The sequence below is a fragment of the Manduca sexta genome, chromosome 11 (genome assembly GCF_014839805.1).
Source record: "Manduca sexta isolate Smith_Timp_Sample1 chromosome 11, JHU_Msex_v1.0, whole genome shotgun sequence".
NCBI lineage: Eukaryota > Metazoa > Arthropoda > Insecta > Lepidoptera > Sphingidae > Manduca > Manduca sexta.
The window spans coordinates 2,449,598-2,459,979 of record NC_051125.1 but is presented as its reverse complement, the minus strand read 5'-3'; the positions used below and the strand labels follow the sequence as shown (position 1 = coordinate 2,459,979).

The window sequence follows — 10,382 nt, the reverse complement described above, 5'->3', positions numbered from 1 at the left end:
TTTAAAGAGAATACAATATATTTTATGCATTTTGTTTTAAATCTAAATTGTTATAACAATAGTTAACAGAAAAGCTATATATATGAAACACCAAATTACTAACTTCGTATTTTTTTATTGTCAATTAAAAATCTCTATCAAGGATACAATATCGAATTTTAATATATCAATCTAAAATATAAATTTATTGTACCTTCTGAATACATATAGGTAGTTTTATTAAATAACAAATTAATATATAAACATATTTTTCAAAACAGCTTGTGCACTCTATCTAAAACTGTATAGATATAAATCGATAAATATACATCTAGACACATATTCATTCAAAACATCGACCTGTATTCATTATTAAACTACGAATATAGTACATACTACATGTCCCATTATAATGCTTATTTTTAAACGAGTAAATATTTAATGTATTTTTTAATGTGTTCACGGCAAAGCACGGGTTTTCTCGTCACTTCTACCACAATGTCTGAAAACGAAGGTTTTCAACCAGTGCGTCCTACCTGTCATGACCTACGGTGCCGAGACGTGGACGCTCACAGTACGGCTGGTCCACCAGCTCAAAGTCGCTCAGCGAGCTATGGAACGTGCTATGCTCGGAGTTTCTCTGAAGGATAAACTTCGTAACGAGGTCATTCGTCAGAGAACCAATGTCACCGACATAGCACACAGGATTAGCAAACTGAAGTGGCAGTGGGCAGGGCATATCTGTCGAAGAACCGATAACCGATAGGGTAAACGAGTTCTTGAGTGGAGACCACGGCTCGGCAAACGTAGTGTAGGACGCCCTCCAGCTAGGTGGAGTGACGATCTGCGAAAGGTCGCTGGCAAGAACTGGATGCGACAGGCCGAAGACAGGGTAAAATGGCGTATATTGAAGGAGGCCTATGTCCAGCAGTGGACAAAGATATAGGCTGATGATGATGATGATGACGGCAAAGTGACACCTCTACATCTCATGGAAAGTGGAGCGGGGTCCAATAGAATGTCGAGTGATGAGAGATGATTACTGTTCGGCAGTCTACACAATTATGCCGACTTATTGGAATTGGATATACACAGAATGATCACGGAACGCGACATAATTACGGGGCCCATTATGGCGGGTTTACAACTTTTGTATGGGGGTCGTTATCCGGGCGGATATAAAATATAAGATGATATATCCAATCTCCAGCAAAATAAATGCTGAGAATATTCGACTTTATTTATTAAATACATTATGAGAACACGATGAAAATTATCTAAAACGCTCAGCCTGAATCTATATATAAAACTTGTTCAATATTTTTCCCATTTTGTTATGATAAAAAAGAAGTTACGTCATTTATTTAGAACTTCTTTTTACTTACAATAATTTGAACGAATTATTGTGGTATATATTATTACCTCTACAAATCTCTACATAATTTTTATAGTTAATACTGACATTATTATTATTTGATTGTTATATTAATATAGAAATATCAAACATCGCAGTTAATATTTATTTGTGCCATATCTACGCCAACAATATAAAATTATAAAGCATTTACGAATAAAGTGACTTGCTTTTTTATAAATATAATGAGTTTACTAAATAGGACTTGTTTTCTAAAGGTCCGCAAAACTTAACGATTTTTATTAAAGATACAATATAAATAGCATCTTCATTTTTTATTGAGTCTAAATACAACGACAATATTTTATTTTGACGCAATATAGAGCGCCATAAAGCTTAGATACATCTTGTAATAAGTATCAAAGTGTTTTAACCTTACTGTTTATTCGAATAGCGAAAAGTACTTGATTATCAAAGCGCTTTAAATGAAAAAATCATCTCAATTGTTGAATATACTTCGGCATTTACCAATTTTATTAGTTAACAGTCGATAAAATAGAAATCATATATTTTTGATCAGTGATTTGCAGTATATCCAGATGTCGAAGCCTAATGCGCATCATCAAAAAGACTGTGAAAATGAATCTGGATATGGTAAAATATGATAACTGTTTACGGTATTTTCAATACCATCACGCAGAGAGCATCGTGTGGCGGCGGGACTTGGAACACAGGCTCGCCTGCATCGTCAAGGTACTCTGAATAACGCACTTTCCTCAGCTCTTCGAGGCCGAGGCTCCTGCAGATACGCTGAGAGAACGCACCTGTAGCATCCACCTTAAATAGCTGGAAGTGATGATATAAAGACAGAGATAAATATAAATACTTAATTGTATAAATTATAGATTTTTGAAACTTATATAAAAATATTGTTTATGGTAAAGTAAAGCTCTGCTTAGCGAAAGATTATTAAAAATAGTCAATTCTTGTTCTATGATTGTCGAATTGAAATAAGGGAGTAAGATATGGATCCTGTACATATTATGTGATATTTTAGGTATCTAATTTCTATCAAAATCATATACCTTAAATCCTTTCTCCTTCGCTAGATCAACACTCCTCTTCATGAGCTCCTTGGCTAATCCGCGACCTCGAGCCTCCTCCGAAACCGATATGATCCTGCATTCCAAAATACGATCCACCTGTCGAATGACAATATTCATCTTTGAGCTCAGACCTAAGCGTAATAGGACTCAAACAATTGGGTAACTTATGAGACTTATTTTTTGTGACCAGCATTTATTCTATAGCTATAAAGAGCAGAAATTCCATTCCAAGGCCATTCAGGAGCGATATCTAAGATGTCTTTCTAAAATCGTTAACGCTGATTAAAACCGAAAAGATGTATGTGAATGATATATCATAGAGATGATTCTATAGGATTTGTTATTCTTCTACAAAACGTTAACGTTACCAATTGTAGAAAGCCATCTTGTCTTAAGGCCCAGTGTGTTCATTGAATTGAATAATTCACATTTTAGCCACGAGGCCTGGCATAACTTAAACATAAACCAAAGTGACCATCTACGGAATAATATATAGCCATCACAAATCACACACATGCACCTAATCTCCACATCAAAATTACTATATTACATCTGTCTTTTCCATCATATTGTTTATGATCTAAATTCAGATCACCAATTTAACAATGAACAAGGCTGACGCTCTAATGTGATACATCGTACATTGAACATAATTGTTTCCTTCTCAGTGTTCGTGAGGTTAAACGATTGAAGTCAAGTCTTCAATAAGCAGATAGGTGATCATTTTTTACATTTTATGGGCAATAGGTTCTTGTAAACTAGTACAGCGTCGTTCTTTATTTCTATATAACATAGGCTGTAAGGGTGTTAGCAATAAAATTGGTTATCTTAAATGATGATTAACCTAATCAGACTAGTTTATTTCTCAAATATCGTATTTTCGTAAGCAGGGAACTGACAAAATAGTTATTAGTTATAGCAATTATTAGCTTAAGCATATTGGTCAGTGGACGCCTTACAGAATCGTAAATGGAAAAGTAAATTAGTTCTTAAATCTAAGCTTTAAAAGCCCAAAATTACATCCAAGGTGTAAACGCAACAAAATTTATAATCGAATATTTTTACCTGGTATGTGTTAAAAAGGTCGAGGTCTCGGCTGACGGTGTACAGAATCGTGAATATCTTGTTGTATTTCTCGTCGGAAGACTGTTGGATCTTCTCAGTGCTCTGTTCGATGTCACCGGGTCATAATATTCCGTTCAGGCCCACTCCCAGCACCTGGAGAACCATTGAAATAAAAGATCAAAATAACTTAATCACGTGTCTAAGAGTTGTAGGTACAGTGGGAAAGCGATGTTTTAACAAAGTAACCACATTAATTACTACTACGTACTTGATTACGTCAGCAGTTTGCTATTCATCTTGCTAATTTTAAGTATTAACATTTAATAGTAATGGAGAAATTGGATCTCCTTGACAAAGTCCGTTACTTACGGGCTTAATACAAAAATTTTGGTCGTGACTATCATCTCTTAATTTAAAATATCTCTCGCTTAAAAATGCCATAAATATAATTTACCATCATCAATACTTCTTTTAAGTAACGTATAAGGCATCAAATGACTTGGATTAACGTATTTTACCGTATCGCCTTCCATAGCAGCAAGAGACAGTCCATCGGCCATGGTGGCAGCGCAGAGGCGTTCAAGCGCCGCGTGCGACTGCCCGCGCTCGCACAGCGACACAGCCTTGTTGAGCGGCTCGTCGGCGAAGAAGCTATCGCGAAGGTGCTGCAGCACCGCCTCGCTCATCTCGCTCGTGATCCTTACGTAACGCACCATCTTTGGAAAAAAAGGAGTATATTTCAGATAATGTGATGTAGGTATTTTTGGTTACATTTAATTTAACATTATACAGATATGATCACAAAGTAAGAACTGTATAGGTCCCCTGCCTGCCAAATAAGGTTTAATGTCTGTACCTTGAAGGTTAGTATTCTTTTGCAGTATGTTTAGAAGTGTAGGAACGTTTTTGTAACATCCCAAAAGCGGGTTAGTAAAAATTATTATATTGTTAATTAGTCGAGTACTACTAATATGTATATATATTTCTTAATTAGATGTTTCCGTATTCATGCTATTTTATGTTTAAAAAAATAATAAATATGTATGATAAAATAACTTTATCATAGACATTTATTATGTGCGAAACTTACACTTATTCTTTTTTCAACTATGGTTCGAGTAACTTATTCTAACGCGTTATTTTTAAAAAGATAAGTATTTGCTTTCATTTTGTAACGCAAATATAAAATGACCCTTATAGAGAAAAACCCTTTAGGTATTCTTCCTCGTTGTGGTAGTTATAAGTTAAAAAGGTATATCTTAATATATAAAGTCAATATGTAATTACAATTTAACATGCTTATGGTAAAACTAGAAAATCTGAAAAGTTTATGTTGAAGATTTTATTACACTTGTAGAAAACGACGATTCAATTTACAGAAATGAAAATAATTTCACTAATGGACGCGTTCCTAGTAAATGAGCCGTAAGCTCTTGTAATTTGGCCCCTAATTTAGACGAGCATCGCGATGGTTGCTGCCTTTCAATTATTTATAATGATGTCGTTAGACTGATACGACCTTGTTACTTTGACAGCTTTATTTTGTATCATTATTATCTTATTATTTATATTTATTATTTCACTGAAGTTTAAAAAATCTAACAGTAAGTAGGTACGTACTATTTTTATATTCTCTGGTGGTAAGATATATTTTTTATCCGCCCGGACAGCGACCGCCGTACACAAGATGTTAAAACCCGCCATTGTGGCCCACACAAGTCTGTCGCGTTCCGGGATCAGCCTGTGTAAACACGATTCCAAAAAGCCGGCATAATTGTGTCGACTTTAAGGGATAATCATCTCTTGTCAGTCATTCTATTGGACCCCTCTCCACTTACCGTCAATCAGTGATCAGATGCAGCGGGGACACGTAGCCGAACCCGTTTAAAAAAAACAATAAAGTCCACATTTAGTTTTTCATTATCTAAAGCTATATTTGAAAAAACAAATTAATAAATATAAACGACCACTCTTAATGGACAATATGGCTGGAAGGCAATAGCTCTTCGGGATTAGGTCAAGGTCGATTGAACACGGATTAGTTATGGAGTTGCGAATCCATAACAATATGCAACCACGTTTTAAAATTTTTCTCCTAATATAGCCAATGTCGAGTAAAAATAGCAGAAACAAGACATGAGACTAATAAATCATGAAATCAAAAAGACTCCATTTTGAATTATACCTAGAACATTTTTATCGCTACCTTTTTTAACCTCTTATCGGATATCAAATTACGTTAGCGTCTAAGCTTGGCAAAAATAGGGATGTGGCTAGATCTACTTGCAATTCTGCCGGTAATATTGACTTCTTGCTACCAGTTAACTCGATTTATTAAAGGCAATAAAGTTGCTAGCTTTACTATTTCAACTCAATTTATCGCTTCATTTAATTTGTTAGGAATTTAAATGTGGCTTTTCATTATTCGGTTTCAGAACTTTCGAAACTAGCTGAATTATTTTATTAGAAAAGATGTTATTCGTGTCATTACTAAAATTTATGGTAGCTTATAAAAAAAGATTACCAAATTAGAAATTCCATATTTGTTTTTTGGATATATTTTGGGCATACTTTGATTTCGTAATACCCGCAAGAAAATTTTGCGCGATAGGTGGGGATGGAAATAGGTAAATTCCCTATAAAAAGAACTAAATGAGACCACGTTGGGGTGAAGATGAAATTGCAGAATGACAGACAATACGAATCGAAATTGTTTTGTCTCTGGCAGTTACGAAACATCATCGTCCATGAGTAGCTAAATTGTTTTTCTATTATTCTACAATTGTTTGTGTTAATAAAATATGGCAATTATAGGTAAAATAATATAAAATACCTTTTAAGCAGTGCAAGAATTTTGCAAAACACCCTCTCTGATAAAAGGTTACATACAAAACTTAATAAAGCTGCTTCACAACTAAGCGTAGATCGAGTGGTAATGAGCTAAGGCATGGGTGTAACCATAGCGTTTATGTTAAACATTTATTTATTTATAGTATTATTTGACACATTATTTTTATTGTTGAAATGAGGACTACCAGATTTTTTTTATCAACCTTACAGCGCTAGTGAGATTGTAATTAATTCTTCGTATTTCTTTTTTAAATAAACGCATACTTTTGGCTCTATATTTTAAAACATAAATTATATTTACTTTAATTAATAGTTTATATTCTACGACGGTTATTTATTGCTTCTATAATGGTATATACTTGAATTTTAAATTTAGAATGACTGTCACGCAATACTTCCCTTTTAAGTTTAAAACTCACAAAGGAGCAATGAATCACCAAATAATAAATTATCGCCACCAAGGTTGGGGGAACTATTGTTTGCGTTTAAAGAAAGAAAAAGGGTTTGGATCTCTTGGTATTCTTCTAGAAGCTATGGAATGAAATAAAATTATTATAGTCAGAGAATTGACTCTTCCTAAAACTAACATTTATTCTATCAAAACTTCATCATTAATCACGTCAGTTATTATTAATCGTACAAGTACATAGTTTAAAATTGTTAAAGGGCGAATGTCTCAAGATGGTACATCCCAAGAACTTTAATACTGTATTGATTACAGTATACCTAAGGTTATATTGTGGAGAGGATCGCCCTCAGTGCAGATAATTAATCAGTTTGTGTACGGTTCGCTGACAACAAAGACTTCGTTCGGATGTACGCGTTCACAAGGAAATTGGATGAGACATCGGATGCTGTTAGTTATAAAGCTAGGGTATGTATCAGTACGAACACAGACTTATATAGAATAGGTTTTGTATTGTTACTTCTATGTATAGAAGTTTATTATTGTACTAGGCGTTGCTCGTAGCTTTGCTCGCGTGATAGTCTGTTGGAAATAAGAGTCCCACTGTATACTTTCCTAAATATAAAATAACCTATATTAAATTAATTTTAATGAACAAATCGTTGTCGTGGAAGGAGAGTATTAGTAGGAAGTAGCAAGAAGATACACACTCTAACTACAATAGGCCAAGTTTGGAAAGGCATATAGTGTGCTGTTTGAAAAGTCCTGAATCACTGTCGCGATCCATAGAACCATCTCGACGGTCCCCAAGAAAATGCAAAATGTTCTAGTTGCAGTATGAAGGTTTTAAGTTAAGAGAAAATACAAATATCAATTACTCACCTTAAAATAGAAATTAAATTAATTTTTGATAACAATCAATAGTTTTGAAAGAAAATATGGAGGAAAACTTTCAGTTTTGTTTTTCCTCTTAACTTAAAACCTTCATACTGCAACTAGAGCATTTTGCAGATGAGATTTTGTTCTTGGGGACTGTCGAGATACACGACGCCAGCGCTAATTCTTTTATAATTTTAATTAAAAATTAAATTATTTCCGATGGAAGCACATTACCGGGGTATAACGCTTATGTCTTCTCTCAGGACATGGCTTTCCATGTGCCAAATTACAATCGCATGATTTTTTAATCCAAATAAAAAAAAAACACGATAAAATCGTAATAAATCGCATTAGCACACGCTTCACACCTCGGTGGTATTGAAGAGGCCCTCCCCCTCCACGGGAGGCTGGGAGGGTGCGCGAGACGGATGAGGAATTCCTCCCGATCCCGAAGGACCTCGCCAGACGATATTGCGGCCCATTAGTTTGAAATATTTTTTGAAGGGAAATTTGATGTGTGGTAAATTGGATGAAATTGTGGTCAATTTTTTATTATTGAGTTTTGCCTGGTTTAAGTATTTATTTTATAGTTTTGTTCAGAATAGTAAGGTTATTTTGTATTTGTGGCTTATGGATCAGAAATTGGAAAAAAAACATATAATGTTTAGCAGGCTTCTATAAACATTTTCAGCATTTAACTTACTTACTGAATAATCTTTCTTAACCTACGACTCGATTATATTACTTAAATAAAACTTTTTTTTAGTGTATAATAAAGGATTTGTAACTTCGAAACAATGCGCGAAGAATTAGAATTCTTGAAACTTTCAAAAACTTGCTCATATTTAACCCTCATAATATCTCGTTTCTAGCGGATTTTATAGACTATTACTAACAAGTTTTCACATGATCAGCATACCAAACTATACTTTATTGATACAGGATTAAGGTTTAAATTAATTTAGATGCAGCTCAGGGTAGTATTGAAAACTAATTTCCGTATAATGATTTGATATCGATTGGCTTGAGACCGCGCCCGCCCTACCCGCTGTAACAAATTCACATAAATGCCATAGTAACACTACAAAAGATTCAATAAACACAGTAAAGAGATTCTGGTATAGATAATAAAACTTTAGAACAAAGATGGCGGATAGAACGAATAATATATAGTTCTTTTTAAGTTTCATTCATACGACTCTATATAAAACTTTATTCTCCTTTTAACTTTTTACCCTACATAACTTTCGAGTGCTTAATAAAAAAACTACGGAACATAGTAAGAATGTACAAATGTATATATTTATTAATGCTAGTATGAAATAAATTTCAGAATCTACTAAATATCAATAAAAATGATATTTTGGACGCGTGCGGCAACACCGATATTGAGTATGCTCTACTATTCTATGGCTCTAATGGAAACTAAGTAATTAATTTTTTTAACGCATAAGACTAAACCTTTACATGACTTTATTCTCTATGTTTATTCAATTTTTACTTAATAGGTAACATGTAACTTAATTATTTTATAACATTAGTAATTAAAAAAACATATGTTTTGGTAGGTAATTAAAATTTCATGTTGTAGTATGGGAAAATTATATTCAAAATAATCCAAACTATTTATTCTATTCGAAGCATTTTATTCTATAATTTTGCATAATCGAACCCGAATCTACGCTCTACACTAACTCAAAAGGAAACCGAAAAAGCGAGTAGAAGTAAAAAGCCTATCATATAGAACCTTCTGCATCTTGAAGTCACTTAAATATGCAAGTTTAAACCCTATACACATTTTTTAAAATAGATTATCATTTATCAGTGATCTAAACAGCCCATACAACCCACCATGAATAAAACTAGTTTAGCCGGAATTCCGTTTTAGTAAAGTCGTTGGGGCCTGGAATGCTCCAAATATTTTACAGAGAAAGCCTTTATGATGTTATCAGTCGAGGAAATGCACTTTACGAATGAAATAAAAATATCAAAGCTGCAGCATACGGAACCTAGTCCTTTAACTTGCATAAATTATATTTACAATCAAAATCTTAATTTACAAAGTATAAATCTTATGAAATCCTCAATATCATTACAATAAAAATTCATATCTACTCATTCTATAGTTAAAATTATGAAAACGTAACAATAGCTCGAGATAGGAAGTTAATTTATTAGAAATATCGATGTTCAGGGAAGAGGTCAAACAAATTATAATCTATCAGAGATAGTTCCAGCAAAAAATAACTATCAATAACGAAATAGAATATCGCATTTAATCCAAACTAAGTCAATAGTCCATTAGTTGATAGTGGAAATAGTAGGTAGTAGGTAGTGGAAGATAGTATGGTGTAGGACTCACCGTGTGCCGCCCACGGCTGCTCGGTGCGCACTGTGATAACAACCGCCCCGGCCGCGCCGCCCGACCTACGTCAAACAATATCAGACAGATGCGACGTCGTTTTACGCACTTAATTGTGCATTTATGATTCAGCTCTATGAATAGATCATATTATATAATAATTATATAATATTTTACACAAGAAAATAATATATTAACGTACGGTCATCCACATAAACTGAGCAAGTGCAAAACTTCAAATCCCCTGTACATTTCTGCGTTATCAGCAACGTTCTTTTTCTAAAAAATAAAATATAAGGCATTTACTTTATTTCACACAAAGAAATAAAGTATCAATTAAACTGTATAGGTTACTTGAAGATTTGCATTTTCAGCTACTAA

General features: G+C 33.6%; 1 pseudogene; it reads right to left on the bottom strand.

Annotated features, from left to right (window-relative positions):
- Positions 1 to 1,660: 1,660 nt before the first annotated feature.
- On the bottom strand, positions 1,661 to 10,021 carry LOC115450793 (annotated as a pseudogene).
- Between the last annotated feature and the right edge of the window lie 361 nt (positions 10,022 to 10,382).